The sequence below is a fragment of the Gopherus evgoodei genome, chromosome 9 (assembly GCF_007399415.2).
Source record: "Gopherus evgoodei ecotype Sinaloan lineage chromosome 9, rGopEvg1_v1.p, whole genome shotgun sequence".
In the NCBI taxonomy this organism is placed as follows: domain Eukaryota; kingdom Metazoa; phylum Chordata; order Testudines; family Testudinidae; genus Gopherus; species Gopherus evgoodei.
In genome coordinates this window covers 2,767,986-2,791,920 of record NC_044330.1, presented here as the reverse complement: position 1 = coordinate 2,791,920, position 23,935 = coordinate 2,767,986, and positions in this window count along the sequence as shown.

Here is a 23,935-nt window from a genome sequence, read left to right as displayed (position 1 = left end):
AAGCCCTGAGCCCCACTACCCTGCGCACCCTAAGGCAGAAACCCCAAGTTCCTCCCAGCCCAAGTCTGCTAGGTGGGCAACCATGGAATCATAGGACTGGAAGGGACTTTGGGAGGTCTCTAGTCCAGTCGCCTGTGCTCATGGCAGGATGAAGTATTACCTAGACCAAGCCTGACAGGTGTTTATCCAACCTACTCTTAAAAATCCCTGATGAAAGATTCCACAACCTCCCTGGGCAATTTATTGCAGTGCTTAACCATCCTGACAGGAAGTTTTTCCTAATGTCCAGCCTAAAGCCCCCTTGCTGCAATGTAAGCCCCTTGCTTCTTGTCCTGTCCTCAGAAGTTAAGAAAAATATTTTCCCCCCTCTTCTTTGTAACAACCTTTTATGCACTTGAAAACTGTTCTCCCCTCCCCTCCCAGTCATCTCTTCTCCAGACTAAACAAACTCAATTTTTTCAATCTTCCCTCATAGCTCATGTTTTCTAGACCTCTAATCATTTTTGTTGCTCTTCTCTGGACTCTCTCCAATTTGTCCACATCCTTCCTGAAATGTGGCACCCAGAACTGGCCACAACACTCCAGATGAGGCCTAATCAGTGCTGAGTAGAGTGGAAGGTGTCTGGCTTACAACACTCCTGCTGATACAGCCCAGAATGCTACAGCACTACACAATGGGGGTGGGTGGGGGCGAGGGGCTCCGTGAGCTGCACTTTAACTTTAAAAGAGTTGCATGTGGCTCGCAAGCCAGTTTGGCCACGCCCGGTACACAGAGATGAATTCTTTTCAGCCTATATTTTTGCAGACCCCTTGGACCAGTGGTCCCCAAACTGTGGAGCATGCCTCCCTAGGGAGGAACGTCTGGGGAGTGTGGTGGGGCCTGAACCAGCCCCCAAGGGGAGGCAGGGAAAAAGCACCACCCAGCCCCGCTCTGTCCCCAGCTCTGCTCTAGCCCCGCCCCCTGGCTGTGGCTCCACTCCTGGCCCTGGCCCAGCCACGACTCCCCTCCCAGCTGGGGGAGGGAGGGACGCAGACACATTCCATTACAGGTAAGGGGGGCGCGAGAGGAAAGGTTTGGGCACCACTGCCTTGGACATAGTCCTCAGACTCCCATCCCTGGCTGAAAACTGCTGTTCCATAGGACATTATTTATTATTTGCATTACAATAGTGCCTAGAGGGACAACTGAGCTCCCGGCCCCATTGTGCCATGCTTACAATCTAAACAGACAAGATGAAAGGCAGGAGGCACAGGTGAAAGGACAAAATAAAAGGAGAGAGACACAGAGACGGGAAGCGATTGACCCTACGTCATACAACAGGTCTTTGGCCAAACTGGGAATAAAATCCAGGTCTCTTGGCACCCTGTCCAGTGCTCTGTCCACTAGACCCCACTGCTTCTCTTCTCAGTATATATTTGTAATGCCTAATTTTTCAGCCTGAGGATGTATTGCTCGGTCTGCTGTCCTGGGGTTTGTATGATCATCTGCCTCTTATACTGTGCTCTTTACCTGGGCCCACCCATTGGGAGGATTGTCCTTCCTGTCTGGGAAATTGACAAATATATGACATTGTATTCATTTACATTGCACCTTTACTCTTAGAGTCCTGACCGAAAACACTTAATAAATAATATCAGCAAGGATCCTGACCGAAAGCAAAGGGCCAGATTCAGTCCCTGTGTAAGCAGATGCATCTCTACTGAAGTCGATGATTGAGGGAGTCAGTGAAAAGCAGGAAAGTGGAACTAAGCTAAACCTAAAAAGGTCATCAAAGTGGTTTTCCCAATATATACCAGAGGTGGATGGATGGAGGAGTAGGAGATGGCATTTAGATCGGGATCATGTTTAGGTTAGAGATCAAAGCTGAACCAGGACTCAGGTTTGGGCTTGCTGGTACTGAAATCCCAGGTGCCTTTCTTGCAAGATTTCTGCCTAAATTGGGGACCATTTCTCAAATACAGCTGATCTTGTACCAATGCTGGCCTTTCAGGTCTCAGCCTAATCAGAACTGAGAAACAGGTCCTTTTTCCTTTGGGATTTGATCTGGAACCAGAATTAAAGTCAGAGGTAGGTTTGTATCCAGGAATTGGAAACCCGAAATATTCAAATGTGTTCGATTTGCGGTTTTGGCTTTGGCCCATCTCTAGTTTATAGAGTTTCTCAATCAGCTATGCCCATCGTGCCGTACTAACACAGATTTTCCTTCCGCTCAAGGAGCAGCAGACTGGGCGTTTGCAAGAGAACCGCATCCTGTTTCCGAGTGGCCGTGGGGTGTACCATACTGACAGGCATGGAGTAGTTACACCCCCATGTTGTTTATGTTAATCCCCTCTGCAATTGCATAAGATTGCAATTCTTATCTCATTACATCAGCGCAATTTAAGATCTCTAAATAAATACACTGTTAATTCAGCCCTTACATAAACCCAAGCAGTGGGGATTATCTGAGCAAATAAACAAAAATGAGACCGCAGCAGTTAGAAATATAATGAACTGCAGAACAGTGATGCTAAAGAAAATAGCTTTTTGCATTTATATAGCATTACCTGATCTCAAAGTGCTTTTCTCACTCGGATAGGCTAAACCTTGGAACTGCCTGTGTGGCAGGTGAGTATGAATTCCCCACCCCCATTTTGCAATGGGGAAACGGGGGACAACAGCTACAAACAATAAATAACTCCAGCATACAGGAGTCAGACTGGATGATCCAGGAGCCTAAATCTCCTCTTGTTCTAGTGTTTTGCCACTGTCACTCCACTAACATAAATGGAGTTACTCCTGATTTACACCAGTGGCAGTGAGACGTGCTTCTGGCCTAAGGGGTTCTAGGTCCCTGCCTACTACCCTCACAGTCTAATGCCCTGTTTGATTGTAACAAACAGAGCAAGATGAGGAAGATTAGCTGGCCCTCTGAGCTGAACCGCCTCAGCACACCTTGCTGTGCCAGGCAAGTGCTGCACAACCCTTGAGATAATTATCACAGACACAAGCTGAGTCAAATTCATCCCTGGCACAATGCACTGGTACCAGCTGAAGTAACTGTAGTTGCTCCAAGGATGCATTTGGCCCAGTGCACTGCCTGGGTACAACAGCCGGAGGGCCAGGTTAACTCCAGGATCTGCGACCTTGCTCCCTGCTTGCCCTCAAGTGAATCCCACTCCCTGTGGCACAGCTGGCCAAGCTCAAGGAGGAAACTGCAACCTGAATCTCCTGGCACCGACATGAGTGAATCTGGCCTGAGGGCAATCCAGCCCATGCCTGGCTGCTGGGCTGGTCAGGTGAAGTTGGTGCTTGAAACGTTTGTTGGAACCAACCCTTTCCCGTGAACGGTTCGGGTTCGGAGCCGACCCTTTCCCGTGAACGGTTCGGGTTCGGAGCCGACCCTTTCCCGTGAACGGTTCGGGTTCGGAGCCAACCCTTTCCCGTGAACGGTTCGGGTTCAGAGCCAACCCTTTCCCATGAACGGTTCGGGTTTGGAGCCGACTCTTTCCCGTGAACGGTTCGGGTTCGGAGCCGACCCTTACCCGTGAATGGTTCAGGTTTGGAGCCGACTCTTTCCCGTGAACGGTTCGGGTTCGGAGCCGACCTTTTCCGTGAATGGTTTGGGTTTGGAACCGACCCTTTCCCGTGAATAGTTCAGGTTTGGAGCCAACTCTTACCCGTGAATGGTTCAGGTTTGGAGCCGACCCTTTCCCGTAAACCGTTCGGGTTTGGAAATGACCCTTTCCCGTGAACCGTTCGGGTTTGGAAATGACCCTTCCTGTGAATGGTTTGGGTTCGGAGCCGACACTTTCCTGTGAATGGTTCAGGTTCGGAGCCGACCCTTTCCCGTGAATGGTTTGGGTTTGGAGCCGACTCTTTCCCGTGAATGGTTCAGATTTGGAAATGACCCTTTCCCGTGAATGGTTCGGGTTTGGAACCGACTCTTTCCCAGGAACGGTTTGGGTTTGGAAATGACCCTTTCCTGTGAATGGTTCGGGTTTGGAACCGACTCTTTCCCAGGAACGGTTTGGGTTTGGAGCTGACCCTTTCCCGTGAACGGTTCGGGTTTGGAGAAATCATCATTTAATTCCTGGCCAGTTCGAATCTTCCCAGCAGACACAAGCAGCAGCATCCCCAGCTATTCCAGGGCCTGGCTGAAGCTGAAGCTAGGAAGTATTGAGGTGATACTGGTGGGAAGAGGTGCATTCTTCAGAGAACCTGTTTACCACCACCCCAACATGGAGAACCTGTGCTCTTTGCCACCAACGCAGCCCACAGCCTGGTGTGCAGCCTGGCTCCTGGGTCCCCAAACAGACCAGGCTAGCAGACTGCGCCCCCTCCTGTCAGACTCACACTCAGCTCCTCTCCTTAATGCATTTGTGATACTGCAATGCTGTGTTCCTAGGAATTAAACTACTGGCTGTAAATGTTGCCGTTGGTTCCAAACACAGTGCCTGCAAATTATTATTTATATTCTAATTGCACTTAGCAACTGAAATCAGGGCCCCATTGTGTCAGGCCTGTGCAAACATGTAAGTGAGGGACTGGGCCTGCCACAGAGAGCTTGTTGTCTAAACAGACAATGGGTGGGAGATGAAACAGACTCAGAGAAGTGAATTGACTGGCCCAAGGTCATACAGGAGAGCTAGGAATAGAAGCCAGTTCTCTGACTCCCAGGCCATTGCACAATGTATTGGACCCCTATAAAGCAGCCGATCACCCCAGTACTCTGCTTCTGTAGTTGCTGAATACCAGGTCCAGGTGTCTCCTTCCCTGGCACTGGCCATTCTGCATAATCCTGACCTCTCGCATCGCTATGTTTCCCTGGAACCATGAGACGTCAGCTTCAGGAATGAGATTCATATGCACAGGACACAGCAATTGTCCCATCACTGGAACTCTCACCTGGACGAGAGGAGAGTAGCTACAAACCTCAGTGCCTTTGGCAAAATCCACTGCTTCGACCAACCTTCCCCAATGCCCCTACATCACGAACCGAAGAGACACCACAAGCTCCTCAGGGAGCAGAGAGACACACATATTGACTCATGCTCCTTTGATATATGTTAAACTGACACTCCTGGGAAGGCTGTCGGCAGTGGGGCTTGATCATAGGATCTCTGGAACTATATCAGCCAAGTCTGTAGCAAGTTCATTGAACTTGCGTTGGTCTAAAAACCACTCGAGTCGAGGGGGCCAGAGATGCACACTCAGTAGGCGTGGCTTGCCTGCGTTTGTAAGGCAGTGGTCCCCAACCTTTTCATGAGCCATGGAGGACCGTGGCGGCAGACGAGCGTCCGCCAAAATGCCGCTGACAAGCAGCGTCATTCAGAGGTGTTGCCGCCGAAATGCTGCCGATTTTGCTGCTTTTTGGTGTTAGTGCCTATGTTAGTGCTGCAGCTTTAAGCAGCTTTTGCCCTGGCCTCCATGTTCAGGAAACGAGCCTGCACGTACTCAAGCGAGAAACATTTCCGAAAGTTTCCGTTGGGGCTAGGCAAATTTTGTGGTCAGCCATTTCCAGGAAACCCCCCCATCCCTGAGGGTGGTAACGAGGCACCTGTAAATCTCCTAATTAGGAGAAACCTGGCCAAAAAATTGAACACGTCATTACCCTTATAAATTGCCCAGCATGTAAGCAGTGGACAGGGAGAAAACGAAAAAACCTGGACCTTGTAACTGAGCCTGATCAACTCGAGGTCTCCCTCGGCCGTGTGTTTTAAGGAGCCTACCCAATTGCCGGTGACGATGAAACTTTTGTGGTTTGTGTGTGTGAGTATGCCTAGCTACTGATTTTGCTATTTTTGTTAGCTAACTGAATCTGTGATTGTGTTGTAAGCCGGAGTTTCATGGCAAGCTTTAGTTGTCTTATTGCATTTTGCTTTTATTTAGACGAGTAATTGCATTTATGCTTAATAATAGCACCAACAGCACCCTTACTAACCCTTGGAAGGACCTGAATAACTACTGGGACCTAGAGAGGTACCAGGGTCAGCTTCTGTTTGTAATTGCAGTATTTTTATTATTTGTTCTGGTATTATATTGTAAGCCCAAGTTGTAACTAGTATTGAGTTGTTCCTTATCCTCACCTGTGACCCATTTAATAAACCCTCAATTTTAACCCCACAACTGATTGTTTGCGTTATCCCCATTGCTACCTTCGGGGCACTTGTCACCCCTCCCGAGGACATCCAGTGATCGAGCCTCCGCCCTATCCCAACGCTCATTACCCGGTAGATAACGGGCACCTTGTGACCATATTGGTGGAGCGAGGGGCGAGAGTAATCAGTAATCAACATGGCGTCACGAACAGGATGCCTTCGGGAGGGTCAGTGCCCGTGGCGTAGTGGGGACCATGAACAGTCTGAGCTCGAGCAATTTCAACACCTACAATTTCACCAAGTGGCCAGTAGACAATCTGAGAGGCCCACCCTAGATTGGATTTGTGTTATAGAGTCAGGGTCAGGGTCAAAAAACTATACGACCTCGTTAACCCTGACCGCCGTAGGGTGTCTCCTCCATTGCCATCCCACGTTTAAATGTCAGCCGGCCGATAGTTCCCTGCAACCCCAGTGCACGGGGGTCGCGGATACTAGTCGGACCGAGACACCGTCCGGCATTTGGAAGGAGTGTAGCCGTATCGTTAAAAAATCCGGGGCCACCGTTTCTAAACTCATACCCCCACCCCGGGTACAGCCGGGTGACCCAGCCCACGGGTTACTAACCCAATTAATGGAGAAATTGGAACAGACCAAGCGGTCAAAGAAACTTAGACCGGATGAGTATAAGTCGGAAGACGTGTCCACGGTCTTGTTCAGCACACTAAACAAAGCGCTGGACCTCTGTGCGGTCCTTCATGGAAGCACTATGTTTGCCGCTAAACAGGCCGCCGCGAACGGCACCGATAGCGCAGAAAGCGAGATGAGTGACAAGGAGGTGGAGGACGGGAGTCAGGCTGGTAGAAACCCACCCCCCTATGAAGCCCCCCCTCCCCCTTCGATCTATCCTGCTCTCCCCTCAGCCCCACCTGCGCCTGAGAAGGAGATGCGGATGGAGGCAATGCCTGTTGCTATTACAAAAAGCAAGGTGGACTCTAATACAGGCCAAATTACTACTACCACTGAATATCGTACCCGCACTAAGGCAGAATTGAAGGAGTTTATGGTAGACACTAGGCGTGGGGAGAGCGAGCCCGCCCTCGTTTGGCTGGGCCGTCTGGCCCTGGATCACGGGGCAGAGATAGTGGACAGGGAGGAGGCTAGTCTCTTGGCCAAAACGTTCACCTGGTCGGGAGGATTTTCAGGCCATAACCTCTTAAGAAATGGGGTCTGGCCACTTACTACACCAGCCGCAGCCTCTTTAGCCATGAAGGGCAGTTTTAAGGGCATGTATATACCTCCCGGCAGCATAAAGACGCCCCATGAGATCATATGGGCTATTGCCGGGGCATCCATCATAATGTGGGACCCACAGACGGTGCCCTTGAACTTGAATCCACAGCAAACCCAATCCAACATGCCGCTCATTTATGTCGGGGACCCCACTCAGATCCCGGTCAACAGGGATGCAGTGGACTTAGCCATAGATGGCGCCCCACCGATTGACACGGGGGAACCCTGCTGCTGCATGGTTGGGTTGGGCAACCTCTTATTACTTTATATGAGGCCATGTCCCGTCTTCGAATGCCACAAGCCCCCAAGAGTCCCCTCTCAGCCCTTCCAGCTGAGAACCGTGTTAATAAGGGTCAACCTAAGCACCCTGAACGTACCAAGGCTGAAAGGGCACTTTTTGGGTTCCTATTACATAAGGGGACGCCCAAGGAAGCACTGCGGAAGATGTCTAACTCCCAACAACAAGACTTGGGGAAACAGTTAGGATGGAAGGACTGGGATGATTATTTGAGAACAAAAAACGAGTAGAGGCCGGGTGCGCCCTGGCCTCCACAGAGACTTGGGATGAGCGACCATATTACACCCTATTGGTAGCCGGTCCCAAACCCCTTCACACCCCTGTATCTTTCCTGTTGGACACCGGAGCTCAAATCTCCGTTATTAAACCCGATGTACCGCATGTACCCACAAGTTCTACTATGTTTATTCAGGGTCTTAACAGCATTGAAGAAAAACCCGTAGTCTGCTTTACTCTGATTCACAAAGGATATAAGCGGAAAGTTAAGGCTTTGTTGGGAGGAACAAATTTGCTGGGGGTTGGGGATATAAAACGACTATGATTACAAAAACAGGTCTGTCAGGCCCTGCCTGTCACCCTGTCGCCCGATGCCCCCCCCCCTTATAGCCCCGAGCTTGTTAATAACAGTTCATGGAAATTTTCCCTATTCCCACGAAGCCTGAAGGCATCCCCCTCATTAAGCAATTGCTCAACCAATTATTAAAGGAGGGACGGATAGCGCAGGCAACCACGTCAAACTATCACCCAGCTGGGGTATCCCCAAGCCTGGCAACCCCTCTGAATTTCGATTGGTCATCGACTATAGACAAGCAAACAGTCGAGTCCGACACCTTCCATTTGCGGGCCCAACCACCATTCCAGAAATACGGCAGCAGCTAAGTGATGCCAGTGGAAGGTGGGCCTGCACCCTGGATTTAAAGGATATGTTTTATCAAATCCCGTTAGAGGACAAACCCCAAATCCTAAACTTCGCGTTCCAGGGCGCACAGTACCAGTGGAAGTTGTGCCCTCAAGGGTTCTGTAATTCCCCTGCCTTGGCCACATCCGCTCTTGCAAAAACCTTAAAAGGGGTAGAAGCCACTGGGGGCACCACCATTTTAGCCTATGTGGACGACATAATCATAATTGGGCCCAACGAACACATAGTCCAACACGTAACTAACACCATGGTAGCCGAACTAAAGGCCAATGGGTGGCGAATTAATGAGACAAAAAGCCACCTCGTGCCCTCTCACAGCTTTTCCTTCTTAGGCCAACATTATGACCCCTACAACTGTGGCCAACCCACCTCGGGAATTCTAGACCCTTGGGTAAAAGACCCGCCCGAAAATAAAAAGCAACTACAGAGACTTTTAGGCCTAATTAATTATCACCGACACTTCATCCCGGATAAACACCTCGTAGACCTTGAAACGATCCAGGAACCCCTCTCGTCCAAATGGAAGCGGGAAATATGGAGTCCTGAGGCCCAAAAAAGCCTGGAACGAATAGCCATCTGGTTTGCCTCTAACCCACGGCTAGCGCGATATAAAAGGGACTCACCTTTTACCATTACCCTTTTCTTTACACAACATCACTATGGGTACTCAGTATCACAAGACGGGCAACCGGTCTATAACTGGTCCCGACGGCTCAAGGGCCCTCAGTATCGATATGGACCCATAGGACTTATGTTGCTAGCCGCAGGCGAGGCACGTATTTGGGCTCCGCTATCTAGTAAAGGAACCCTGATCGGCCCAGAGGTACACCTCATTCCTTGGCTCACGCGGCTGCCCCCCCCTAGTTTTCACGGGACCAGCCTAACTTGGCAACAGCTGTGTTATTTGGGGGAAATCACGTGGCGGGAATGGACGCTTAAATCGCTGCCAAACAATGTCCGATTCCCAGCAGCCTCGGAGCCCTTGTGTATAGAAACAAAATATGACCCCTGGATTGTGTCTGATGGGGGCACTTCCCCGACCCCCCGGGCAGGAGTCCTCTGTGCTAAATGCAACCACTTCCAGGTTGATCTCCTTCCCCTGGGTTCATCGGCCCAGCATAGCGAAGTCCATGGGGTCCTTCTCGCTGCCCAGCACGTTACCCAGGCCCATTCCGTTTCTATTCAAGTTGTGTTGGGCATAGACTCACAATTTTGTCTCAGCATTCTCACGGGAGAGGCTAACCCCACAGCATTTACGCCCCTGTGGGACACTATTTTCAACCTTGTACGTAAGTTCTCCCGGCCCTGGTTTATAACCCATTGCCCGTCACATCGTCCTGATTCTAACCCCCTCCACTCCAAATTGGAACAAAAAATAAGGGAAATTCAAGCGCCCCAAGTGTGCCTGGGGCAACAGCTCCAGCTCAAAACCGATCCATTCCTCCGATGGCTTCATGAGGATTGGGGGCATTTGCCTAGTGGCCGCCTATACAATCAGTTAGCCCTAGGTGCTCAGGGAAAACCCGAGGTACGGCGGCAGGACTGCGAAAGAATAGTGCAGTCCTGCCTTAAGTGTGCACAAATCAAGTCCCAAAACTGCCCGCGTTACGAGCGGTGGGCGTACGCTGCTGAGTACTTTCCTCCCGGCGCGGTGTGGCAAATAGATTTAATGGGACCCCTACCCGGAGCCCGTTGCCACCCAAAGGCTCTCGTAGTGGTGGATTTGGGCTCCCGTCAAACTCACTGCATCCCCCTGAATACCACCATGCAACAGGTGGCCGCGGCATGGGGTGTGCCCTCCGAAGTTCAAGCAGATGGGGGACCCCCTTTTACCAGCAAGCATTTCGAAGCATTGGTGTTGGGATGGGGGGCTTCCCTCCATATTCACTTAAAATATCACCCTGAAAGTAATGGCATTGTAGAGCGGAAAATCGGGGTTCTGAAAACCATGATACGTTCAGTTAATCCCAACGTTGACTATAAGGGTTGGAGTGCGCTATTACCACAGATTCTTATCTCCCTCAATGCAAACTATTCTCGTTGGCCTGAAATCAGCCCCAGGCCTAGAGGCCCCTGGACTCCCGTATATCACCCTGACCAACTTGTCTGGGTGGCTGAGCCACGGGCCTCAGGTCACCGAGAACCCTACGCTGCACAAATTGTAACTGCAGGTAAATATCCCAATACCTATACGGTTGTAGATGTCCAGGGCAACCACACCTTGGTCCACCATAACTGGATAAGCAAACGTTCTGAATCAGGAGCGAACTAACGGGGGCCAATAAGGCCGCCTTCTGCTTTGTCTTGCAGCTCGCCATAGTGGCAGGAAGCCGGGACGACAACCAGGAGAGCCCAGATTTGCTGAGCCTAAGATATCCGTATCCTGTGGGCGAAAATACCCATCAGCTTATATTCGCAGCCTATTGGATCCAGGAAGTCCTGGGAGGAAACATCGACTTATCCTCACTGACCCCTGATAACTGCCTTGCATGTTCCAATAGGCTGTCTGTAAATAGGCCTTTGTTTGATTTATTGCCTTTAGTGTTTAATTTTAGTAGCATTATTGGTCCCCTTAATTGCTCTTCCCCCTTTGCTCAGTGGCTCCCCACCATACAATGGACAGGTTGCACAAACAATCTTTTCGACCCCATTTCCCCCCTTGTTTTTTCTATTTTTAATGAAACTAGGGTACGTCGTATGGGCCCACTCCCCTTGTCACCTGGGGAAAGGCCCATGGCATCCCACTGTTGGGCCTTTTTGGGAAATAATCGAACAGAAACCATTTGGGTTGGGGTTGGAAACCCTCATTGGTTTCCATGGGAGTTAGACTCCTAAAGACCTTGGAGAATCAGGGCCAGAGACACGAAGGCCTGATCCAAGGGGAAACAGAGGGAAAGAGACCAAGAGACTTGCCCAAGTCCATGGCAGAGTCAGGAGTAGGCTCCCCATAGCCTATTCCCCACTCTAGTGCCTTAGCCACCAGAACACCCTTCTTCTCCATGACTCTGTGTACATGTACCTATAGACCATTGTTACCCATCCGTTTGGTGCACAGAAAGGCTCATTCTGGAGCCATTCACCTCCGGCTTACACCTCAGGATTTAGACATATTTAAAAACACGCGAGGTGTCATCTCAATAGACCCTAATGGCTCATCGGGGTTTAAAAACTGGCTTCCCCTTTGAAGAGTGGACGTTAAAATCACTTGGAAAAAGGCCTTTGCAAGGGCAGTAGCCAACCTCAGAGCATCAGCAACTGAACTGTTTAAAATAGTTCTTTTAAAATCAATAGTAGAGGTGCAGTCTGTGTTCTAAGCAAAGAAAATGTCATGCAAGAGCATTTTTAAAGGAACTTTAAATAGCAGTCTCGGTGTGTGAGCTCGGAGTCTGAGCCCTGTCCTGGGAATCAGGAGCTCCTGCTTCTCAAGCCAGCTCTGATCATGACTCACTACATGACCCCAGCCAAGTCACTTCATCTCTCTGCCTCAGTTTCCCTATCTGGGAAGCTCAAATGATACTACTCACTTGCATACCTCTGTGGGGTGTTGGAAGGAGTAGTTAGGGCCTGATCCAACTCTTATTGCCGTCAGTGTGAGCTGGAATCTTGTGCATTTCAATGGGAGCTGGGGCAGGGCCTCCGTGAATGATGTCAGGATGTATTTCTGCTGCTCAGTTTCTTCCTGTGACTTGAGTAAATGTTTAATTTTTTTTTGACTGTTATAATGACTCAAGCTGCAAAGTCTGAATCCAGACCTGAGCTCTGCCAGGGTTTGAAGGCACTTTGGAACTGATCTTCTGGTTCAGAGCTGGGTCTGCAGCATGAAATTCAAATCCTGACCTAGATCCATCTCCTAATTTCCCCCAGATCAGAAGGACCCAGTGTTTAGGTGTGCACCCATGTTACTGTATAATAAAAGAACTCTAGTGGCATACGGGAGGGTCTACTATCAGCAATATACGCTCTCTTACAGCAGTGCATATTATGCAGAGCAAGAGAGCATTTATTAGTATTATAATTCAGTTGTAGAGCGGTAACACCGAGGGCTAAGTCAAGGATTGGGACACTGCTGTGCTAGGCACAGCACAGACACATAACGAAAGCCTGTCATTAGCACTTCTAATTTGTATTAGCAAAATCTAGGAACAAAGGCCAAACGCCACCAAGATCCTCTCTCAACTCCCAGGCTATGAGAAATATATACCCAAGGACCAGAGCCTACAAATGGGCTCTGTATGGAATCAAGGAGACACCCATATTGCAGGCTCTGTCCCCAAGCTTGTTAATGGCCCCCAGGCTCCAGGTACCATTCTGCAGTGCTTGGCCCTGGCACAGATTTTTAAACGTTACACTTCACTCTCCTTACAGCTGGCAACTTTTCCTGTGATTTAGCCATATCTGCTATTTCTTCAGTGCCTTGGAAAATAATAATCCCTGCACCATTAGTTATATAAAATCCAGCATCAGGTTAATAGGGGACCCGGCTTCTTCTCCTAATTGTTGTGTAATGGGGTGTAACCACAGGAGATGCATCGATATAGAAAGTTTTTAAAAGTTCCAGTCGCCTGAAGTCTTGAATGTGTTCTTTGCAAAACTCATTGATCTACAGGCGTGGAAAGGGCGGGAGGATGGTTAGGGAGGTGCTGACATTCCAGGAATTCTAACAGCATCCACGGGCGCTGCAATAAAACACTGTCTCTCTGTTGTGCTTTCAATACTAAAAGGCTGTAAGTTCTGCCTTCTCCCCAGTATGTGTCTAGTAAAACCCTCCCCAATGTGTCTTCTGTTCAAAATTGTCTAGCCTGTGACAGATTGCTTGTAAAGCCATTGACTTTTATATCTTTCCCCTTTAATAGCATGAAAATCTAAGAGCTCTCTGGGTGTCTCTGCTTTCAAACACAAAAAGAAAAGCAATCCAACGGGCAAGAGTGCTCTAGTGCATGTAAAGGCCCTGTTTCTCCAAGAACCTGTCAGTCTCTGATGGCACAAGATGCATCCCTGGGCCACTCCAGCATGTCTCTAGGCAGATGTTTGCTCAGAGCCTGTGGCTTCTGGTAAATGAAGGGATGCATTCAGTATGGCATTGCCCAGCAGGGGGTTCAGACTCCAAGAAGGTCGGCTCGGAGATGAAGAAAAACAAAAAGCACCCTAGATTGCTCCTGAGTATGTCATGTGGGACTATGTCAGCAGCCTTACGAAAATCAAGATACATCACATGTACTGCTTCCCCCACCTACTAGGCCAGTAATCCTGTCAGAGAAGGAAATGGGGTTGGTTCAGCATGATTTGCTCTTGACAAATCCATGCTGGCTGCTCCTTATAACCCTATTATCCTCTAGGTGCTTACAAATTGATTGTTTAATAATTTGTTCCAGTATCTTTTCAGGTACAGAAGTTAGGCTGACTGCTCTATAATTCCATGGGTCCTCTTTGTTTCCCTTTGTAAAGGTAGTACTGTGTTTGCCTTTCTCCAGTTCTCGCTGAGTTCTCACAGATAATTGCTAACAGTTCCAAGATTGTTTCAGTTAGTTCCTCTGGTACCCTCGGATGAATTTCATCAGGCCCTGCAGACTCAATACATCTAACTTATTTAACTATTCTTTAACGCGTTCTTTCCCTATTTTGGCTTGCAGTTCCTTCCTGCTTGTTAATATTAATCATGTGGAGTATCTGGTAACCATTAACCAATGAAGAGTAAAACAAATTAGGCAATAAACACCTCATCCTTCTTTGATGTCATCCATTATTAGCTCTCTTTCCCCACTAAATAGATGACCTACACCTACACCTTCCTTCGTCTTTCTCTTCCTCCCTATGCATTTAAGGAACCTCTTCTTATTGCCTTTTATGTCCCTTGCCAAGTGCCTTAGCCTTTCTGATTTTGTCCCTACACATTTGGGCTATCGCTCTGTACTCCTTGGTAGCACTTTGTCCATGTTTCCACTTTTTGTGGGATTCCTTTTTGATTTTTAAGTCATTAAAGAGCTCCTCACAGAGCCATATTAGCCTCTTACTGTTCTTCCTATCAGTCCTTCACATCAGGATAGTTTGCAGTTGTGCCTTTAATATTTTTTCCTTCAGAAACTGCCAGCTCTCCTGAACTCATTGTTCCTTAAATGTTCTTCCCGTGGGACCTACCTAGCAGTTCTCTGACTTTGTCAGTGCTCGCTTTTTTGAGGTCTTTTATTCTGCTGTTCTCACTCCTTCCTTTCCTTAGACTCATGAAATCTATTGTTTCATGCTCAGTCACCTAAATTACATTCTCACCTTCAGATTTGCAACCAATTCTTCCATGTTGGTCACAATCAAGTCAAAATGGCTGTCCCCCTGGTTACTTCCTCCATCATCTGAAACAAGAAGTCCCCAACATATTCCAAGAACGTAGTGGACATTTTGTGTTTTGCCATATTACTTTTCTAATAGATCTATGGGTAGTTAGTCCCCCACATTACTACCAGTCTTGTGTTTTGGATATTTCTGTTATTTGTTCTAGAAACACCTCATCCACTTCCCCCTCCAGATTTGGTGGTCTATAGTAGACCGCTACCATGATGTCACCCCTGGTTTTTCCTCTTGTATCTTCACTCAGAGACTTTCACCTAGTCTGCCTCTCACCTCCTTCTGGACTTCAGAACAAGTCTGTATATTCTGCTTTTTTTTAAAGGCTCCAGAGGCGATTCTAGCAGTTACAAGCTGGTAACTCGAACCTCTGTACAGGCAAACTGGTTGAAACTGTAGTAAAGAACAGAATTATCAGGCACATAGATGAACATGATTTATTGGGAAAGAGTCAACATGTTTTTTGTAAAGGGAAATCACGCCTCACAATCTATTAGAATTCCTTGAGGAGGTCAACGAAGATGTGGACAAGGGTGATCCAGTGGATTTAGTGTACTTAGATTTTCAGAAAGCCTTTGACAAGGACCCTCACCAAAGGCTTTTAAGCAAACTAAACAGTCATGGGGGAAGAGGGAAGATCCTATCATGGATAGGAAATAAAGGGTAGGAATAAATGGTCAGTTTTCAGAATGGAGAGAGGTAAATAGCGGGGTCCCCCAGGGATCTGCAGGCCCGCTGACAGCAATTTTGGGCCCCAGGGCAGAACAGTCAATGGGCCCCCACACACGTACAAGCTGCACCTGCACAGACGTGGCCAGGCTGACATTTGGGCGGTGCTGCGGCTGCGCTGGCTGGTGCCCAGCAAGCTGCCAGCTGCACTGCTGGGTGCATTCTTCCAGCACGGCCAGGGCTTCCACACACCCACCCTGTAGGGTTGCCAAGTGTCTAATAGTGCAAACCCAAAGACCCTTGCCCTGCCCTCTACCCCACCTCTTCCCTGAGACCATGCCCCTACCCTAAGACCCCACCTCCCACTCACTCCATCCCACCTCCCCCCCTTTCCCACACACTCACTTTCACCAGGCTGGGTCGGGGGGTTAGGGTGCAGGCTCTGGGAGGGAGTTAAGGTGCATGAGGGGTGAGGGGGTTGGGCTCTAGGAGGCAGTTTGGGTGTGGGAATGGGTGCAGGGTCCAGTCTCTGGGAGGGAGTTTGGGTGCAGGATTCGAGCTCTGGGCTGAGGCAGGGGATTGGGGTGCAGGAGGGTTCTGGGATGAGGGCTCTGGGAGGGAGTTTGGGTGCTGGAGGGGGTCAACGCTTACCTCGGGTGGCTCCTGAAAGTGACCGCCACACTCCTCTGGCAGTGACTTTTAGGTGGGAGGGACAGGGGGTCTCCTTGCACCGCTGCCTTCAGGCATCGCCCCCGCAGCTCCCATTGGCCACAGTTCCTGACCAATGAGAGCTGCGGAGTCGGCGCTTGGGGTGGGAGCAGCACACAGAGACCCTCTTCTCCCTCAGGGCCTCAGGGATGTGTCGGCTGCTTCCAGGAGCGGAGCGGAGCAAGGGTGGGCAGGAAGCCTGCCTTTGCCCCACTGTGCTATCAGTGGCTGGGGACCCCTAGGCCCTTTTAAATTGCCCAGGCCCCAGGGCAATTGCCCCCTTTGCCCCCTCCTGTCTGCAGGCCTGGGGATCTGTATTGGGACCAGTGCTGTTCAACATATTGATTAATGGTCTGGAAAAAGTAGTAAACACTGAGATGGTAAAGTTTGCAGACAATACAACATTACACAAGATAGTTACGTCCAAAGCTGACTGCAAATAGTTACCAAGGGATCTCCCCAAACTGGGTGACTGGGTAACAAAATGGCAGATGAAATTCATTGTTGAAAAGTGCAAAGTAATGGACACTGGAAAACATAATCCCAACCATATATACACAATGATGGGGTCTAAATTAGTTGTTACCACTCAAGAAAGAGATGTTGCAGTCATTGTGGATAGTTTTCCAAAAACATCTTCTCAGTGTGCAGCAGCAGGGAAAAAAACTACCAGAACATTAGGAAACATTAGGAAAGGACTAGATAATAAGACAGAAAATTCCATAATGTCACTGTATCAATTCATGATACACCCACACTTTGAACACTGCATGTAGTTCTGGTTGCCCCATCTCAGAAAAGTTATATTAGAACTGGAAAAAGTACAGAGATGAGTAACAAAAATTATTAGGGGTATGGAACAGCTTCCATAAGAGGAGAGATTAAAAAGACTAGGACTGTTTATCTTAAAAAAAAAAGACAACTAAGAGGGGATAAGATAGAGGTCTGTAAAATCATGACTGGTGTGGAGAACGTGAATAAGGAAGTGTTATTTACTCCTTCACATAACACAAGAACTAGGGGTCAGCCAATTAAATTCATAGGCAGCAGGTTTAAAACAAACAAAAGGAAGTACTTCATGCAATGCATAGCCATCTTGTGAAACTTGCTGCCAGGGGATGTTGTAAATGTAAAAACTATAATTGGGTTAAACAAAGAATTAGATACGTTCCTGGAGGATAGGTCCATCCATGGCTACTAGCCGGTATGGTCAGGGTTGCAATGCCATGCTCTAGGTGTCCCTAAGCATCTGACCGCTCAAACCTGGGAGTGGCCAATAGGGGATGGATCACTTAATATTGTCCTGTTCTGTTCATTCCCTCAGAAGCACCTGGCATTGGAAGACAGGGTATTGGCTAGATGAACCATTGGTCTGACCCAGTATGGCCGTTCTTGTGTTCTTACGATGTATAATGTAATACCTCCTCCCTTTTTTCCCTTCGTGCTCCTCCTGAACAAGCTGGACTCCCCTACTCCAAGATTACAGTCATGAGATTTATCCCACCACCAGTGATGCCAATTAAGTAATAATTTAGCTTGTGTACCAAGACTTCCAGTTCTTCCTGTTATTCCCCCTAGTCATGCCTGTGCAAAGTGCATGCCAAGCACGACCTCTGTGTGGGTGACAAATTCTGATTTGGGAGCAGTTCTCATTCACTTTGCGCTGGAATGAATGAAGACTGGAGGTTCAAAGCAGGCGAATACCCAGCCCATAATGCTTTCATAACAGTAGGCCTATAGAGCCCTGATTCTGGCCAAAATTCTAATTTGTATGTGTCACGGAGTCCCCGGGCGATGCTCTGGAACTGCTCCCCACCAAGCCAGTCAGGACTTTGGGGAGCCTCCTCTCCCTTGGAGCAGACTTGTTCAGGGCAAGAAGCTTACACGTCTTCACCTCCTGGGTCTCTCCTTGGAGCATTCAGCATCCTCTGCCCCTCCGTGCGCTTCCCACAGCGAGCCCGCCTCAGTGGGGTCCTGGGGAAGCCACCGGGTCCTGCACCCCCACTTCGCAGTCAGACATGACTCTTAGCCAGCCAGTAAAACAGAGGTTTATTTGATGACAGGAACAGGGTCTAAAACAGAGCTTGTAGGTACAGAGAACCGGACCCCTCGGCCGGGTCCATTTTGGGGGTCAGTGAGCCAGACTCCCACGTCTGCCCCCAGCCAGCTCCAGACTAACAACCCCCCATTGCCCCTCCTCTCTGCTCAGCCCCTTTCCCGGGCCAGGAGGTCACCTGATCCCTTTGTCTCCAACACCTTCAGCTGGCACCTTTGCAGAGGAGGGACCCAGGCTATCAGTTGCTAAGAGACAGAGTGCCAGGCATTTAGGTGCACTGGCCCTTTGCTCTGCCAGATACTTAAGAACTGCCATGGGGACACTGAGGCACCAACACAGTATTCAGAGAAAACATTAAGAACTTTCCCAGTTCGTCACAGTATGGTTACATTCTGTGTACTTCAATTCAGTTTATACTATAACTCCAAAGAGGTAAGGGAATCATTTCCACTTCCTTTACTAAGGTATTGTGTATTGTGATGGGGTGGACCAGGCCCAGAGGGCCCCTGCTGGAGGCCTCAGGGTTCTGTCACACCCATCCCAGGAAAGGAGCAGTAGAGCTAAGTCCTCCAAGCAACCTAGAGAGACTGCGCAGGAAGCAGCCAATTGGGAGGGGAGACTGCAAGGGGCTAGCCAATAGAGGGCTGCAGGCTAGTATAAAATGAGCTGCAGCGCATCCCAGAGGAATTTCCTTGCTGGAGCCAGAGGATTCTCCTGGCTGGCCAAAGGGAACTGCACCACCATGGACAGGTAAGTGCTGGCAGGGACGGGGGAGTGAGAAGGAACATTGGCCCTGAGGAAAGGGTGAAGCCCTGGTGAAGGCTGGGGCTGTGGGAAAGTGGCCCAGGGCATGGAAAGCAGTTTTGTTAAAGGGGCATGGTGGTGTGTGGCTACTATTCCTATTTTCCCTGCGCAGCGACCCAGAATAGTGGTTGGGCCTAGGTTTCTCCCTCACTCCCCGTACACCACTAGGGAAGTGACCTACCATTGGACAGCAACAAACCCCCAGAAGGGGATCTGAACTGTTAAGAGGCCCCACTGGAGAGCAAGGCCAAGCAGAGACCAGAGTGGGTGAAGAGCCTCCAAGAAGGAAGCACTGGGGTGCACAGCCCCCTACCAGGGCTGGGAGTCCTTAAAGGCTTTGTTGGACTAATCCCCCAGAAGGGTCTGTTGGAGTTGTGCTCTGTACAGACTGTGTGTGACTTGGCCAGAGGGCTGAGTCACTAGAAGCTGCCAGAGAAACTGCTGGAAGGGGTCACCATAAACTGAGAGAAGTGCAGACACACCTGGCCAGAAGAGGGTGCTCACAAGAGGTGGGTGCCACACGGTTCCATGTATGTTGCTGTGCTGCCCTGTAGAAGGGGCTATGCAATGTGCTGGATGAAGTGGTATCTGCAGGCAGCTGAGTAGGTGAGCTCCCTATGTCTGGAAGAGTCCCTCTGGGAACGAGAGATGTTCTATAATTCCAAGCTATTGTAATCCAGGGCCAGACTTTTGCGACACGCTGGTTTTCAGTGTGCGGGAACAGAATGTCAGGCGTTCAGCATGAACTTTGTAGCACTTTCCCTGGTTTAATTATCGTTGGAAAAACAGCCTGTCCCATGATGTTAGAAGTGAGCTGACAGGCCAGGCGCATTCAGATCCAGTTGTTGCTGTTCTCTCACCATGGGATGTGGACGTTACCTGGCTGGAAGAGCCCAAACCTCAGCCCCCTGACACACACATTCAGCTTCCCCCTTCCTCTTCAGCTCCCTTGTAGCCGCAGGGAAGAGGGCCGGAAGTTTACTGGCAGCTGCATTGTTCTGAATGTTACCAGCACGTCCAGGTTCTGTTGCTGGCATGAGCTGCCGTTTCTAAGCACATGGAGAAGCTCTGGCAGAACACTAGAGTGAGGTGACATTGTTTCAATGTGGCCCCATCCGCTGGTGGTATGATGAGCCAGCTGAAAAGAAAACAGCTGCAGTCAGCAAGGTCTTTTTCTCAAGGGATAATATTTATAACAAGCAAGCAAAATAAATTAACATATGCAGAAAAGGGAACAGAAGTACCGCCTGACCCGGGGCACGTGAGCCTAGCTGTCGAGTCTGACCTTCCTGCAGGCATTGGGCAGACACTTTATAGCCCTTACTCTGAGCCCTCCTGCAAGGGGAGTGGGAAGAGGTGCTGCACTTAACCCCTTATGGCACTGGGACCTGGCAGTGCTCTTGCACCCCTGTGACACCACTGAATGCAAGAAACCCCTAGAAAAGCCCAGGGAGCTAAAACAGAGGAGAGAGCCCGGGAGATAGGATGTTGCTGTCACTCATTTAGCTGAAGAAGTGACATTGCAAAGGTGTTAGTCTGTATCCGCAAAAAGAACAGGTGTACTTCTGGCACCTTAGAGACTCAGGCCTTGGCTACACTGGCCCTTTACAGCGCTGCAACTTCCTCGCTCAGAGGTGTGAAAAAAACACCCCCCTGAGCGCTGCAAGATACAGCGCTGTAAAGCGCCAGTGTAAACAGTGCCCCAGGGCTGGGAGCACGGCTCCCAGCGCTGCAAGCTAATCCCCATGAAGAGATGGAGTACGTGCAGCGCTGGGAGAGCTCTCTCTCCCAACGCTGACGCTGTGACCACACTCACACTTCAAAGCGCTGCCGCGGCAGCGCTCCTGCAGCCGGGTTTTGAAGTTTCGAGTGTAGCCATACCCTAACACATTTATTTGAGCATAAGCTTTTGAGGGCTACAGCCCACTTCATCGGATGCATAGAATTGAACATATAGTAAGGAGATATATATACATACAGAGAACATGAAAAGTTCAGCCTCTCTGGCTGCTCAGTAACAGACCTAAAGGTGGCAATTTTGCAACAAAAAAGCTTCAAAAACAGACTCCAACGAGAAACTGCTGAACTTGAATTAATATGCAAATTAGACACCATCAAGTTAGGTTTGAATAAAGACTGGGAATGGCTGTGCCGTTGCACACATTGAATCTATTTCCCCATGTTAAGTATCCTCAAACCTCTTGTCAAACTGTCTGTAATGGGCTATCTTGATTATCACTGAAGTTTTTTCTCTTAATTAATTAGTCTCTTAGAGTTGGTAGGACAACTCCCAACTTTTTCATGTTCTGTGTCTGTATCTCCTTACTATATGTTCCATTCTATGCATCTGATGAAGTGGGCTGTAGCCCATGAAAGCCTGTGCTCAAATACATTTGTTAGTCTCTCAGGTGCCATAAGGACTCCTGTTCTTCTTGACATTGCAAAGTATCTTATGATCAGAGTGCCATGCCCTGAAACATTAAGGTCATTAAGGCATCAGGAGCTCATAATAGGGGGCTCTGACCTGGAGGACTGAGAACCGCATGTGCCCCATGCCGGTAGGAAAAGTGTTGGCTACAGAAGAGATTCCCCAGAAAGGGAGGGGAAGATCCAGGGGGTTCAGTAAGGAATTGGATAGTGCTGAACAGCTTCCAAACGCCTCAGTTAGAGAGAACCTTGTTGTTAATACTGAATAGATAGCAAATATTGCACAAAAAAGGGCTAAATTCTGCTCCAAGAATAGGGATGGACAATAAGATAGAAAATACCATAATGCAATTATATAAATCCATGGTACCCACACCTTGAATACTGCATGCAGTCTTGGTTGACCCATCTCAGAAAAGATCTATTGGAAAAGGTACAGAGAAGGGCAAGGAAAATGATTAGGAGTATGGAACAGCTTCCACAGGAGATTCAGCTTAGAAAAGAGACCACTAAGGGGGGATATGTTAGTTACACAGCAACATTGCTTTCTGTTTCATGGGGGTGCCAGTTCAATGAGATGTTAATAGCATGACTAAAGGGTAAAATAGAAACAGACCCTGCAGCTATCTGCCAGAGGCAGGTGCAACCTGCCCCGGTTTGGGGGGTTATTGTTTGTTTGTTTATAGCACCTAGAGACCAAAGTCTCATTGTTATAGGTGCTTTTTAAGGAGCTGGTCCATATCCCTAAGGGTTTATGGTTTGAGCCAGACTACCCTGTATTTGGAGTCTGGTCCCATGTGTCATTGTCCACTCTTGACTGGGTGGCAGATGGCTACTTGATTACACCCATGTAACTGAGGGAAGCATTTGGCTCTAAACGTTTAAGATTACCGGAAGCAAAGGAAGGGCTTCAGGTTCTGATGCTATGACCTGGGCCGAGGCGCTGCTGGAGACTGTGTGTGATTCTAAGGGTAGTCCAGGACAGTAGTTTTGAGGAGAACCAGGTTCTAGTCCCAATCCTGCCACTGAAACACAGCCTGTGCTTGGGAAAGTCATGTAGTCATTTCCGAGCTGTGGATACTCTTCCCTTCCTTTGTAAAATGCTTTGAGATCCATAGATAACAAGTGCTATGGGAATGCAGAGTTTTAATTGCTGCTATTAGTAATGCTTGGTGCAATAACAGCAATGTGAAGAACAACGGGGCTCACACGGAACCACCTCAGAGCACGAATCTGACCCCTCTCCAGCACAGGTGTGGAGGGAAGCTGGCAAGGAGGGCTTCTCCCCACACACGCACAGGAGCAGTGTGGCTCAATATTATCCATTTAAATCCCAATCCGGCAAGGTGTGATGCCAAGGGGGTGCCCTACGCCTGCTCTCAGCCGTGGGGCTTGGGTGGGCGCAGGGGTCTGCCTGCACTGAGACCCCCTGCACCACTGGGGCCTTATTTTGTTTCTGTTCAGCCTGGCCATAGGATGAAGTGTACAGGGAGTATGGACATGGGCTCTCGTGCTTTCCACACTGGCCCTGAGTAAGTGGGGGACCTCCTCACAGCACTGAAACCTGACCGTTGGCCTTCCCTTCCTGGTTTTGCTTTACTTGCCCTAGTTAACTCCCATTATAAACAGACACTCATTCACTCATGCCTGTCACCCCAATCGGAGCTTTGGATTAATTACAAAGAATCCTGCAAGTGTTTGTAAGTAAATAGCTTTAAAAATGCCTTTTAGGGACAAGCCCTCTAGACTTCAATAGAAAGTGACAGGGCCACCCAGAGCGGGGGGCAAGTGGGGCAATTTGCCCCGGGCCCCATAGGGGCCCCACAAGAATATAGTATTCTATAATATTGCAACTTTTTTTAATGGAAGGGGCCCCTGAAATTGCTTTGCCCCAGACCCCCTGAATCCTCTAGGCAGCCCTGGAAAGTGACCACTATCTATTGGCTCCCCCCATGCCCATTCTATAGAATTCAATAGAGGATTCACTCCCTGCTATCAAATCCCATAGGGCCATTCCAAAAATCTTTAGCAAGGATCTCATTCTCTTACGCTCTGTGCAATTGTTTCAGAACCTATTCAGTGTCTTCCTTCTTACATTTCACAGGACTTTTCCAAATAGGAAAAACCACGCCCTTTAAATTAATCTCAGTTACTTTCAAACCATAAAGCTGACTGTAGGAGTCTTTCCTTTAGCAAAGCTCCCCTGGATTTCAGCCAGACTCTAGCTTGACTCAGAGTATGGACCCCAGGATTATTAGATTCAGGCTTTGTGATTTTTAGAGGAAAACCCCAAACTCTGCCCTCCGGTAGAGCCATGTGCAACCTCAGTGACTCCACTGGCTGAGGC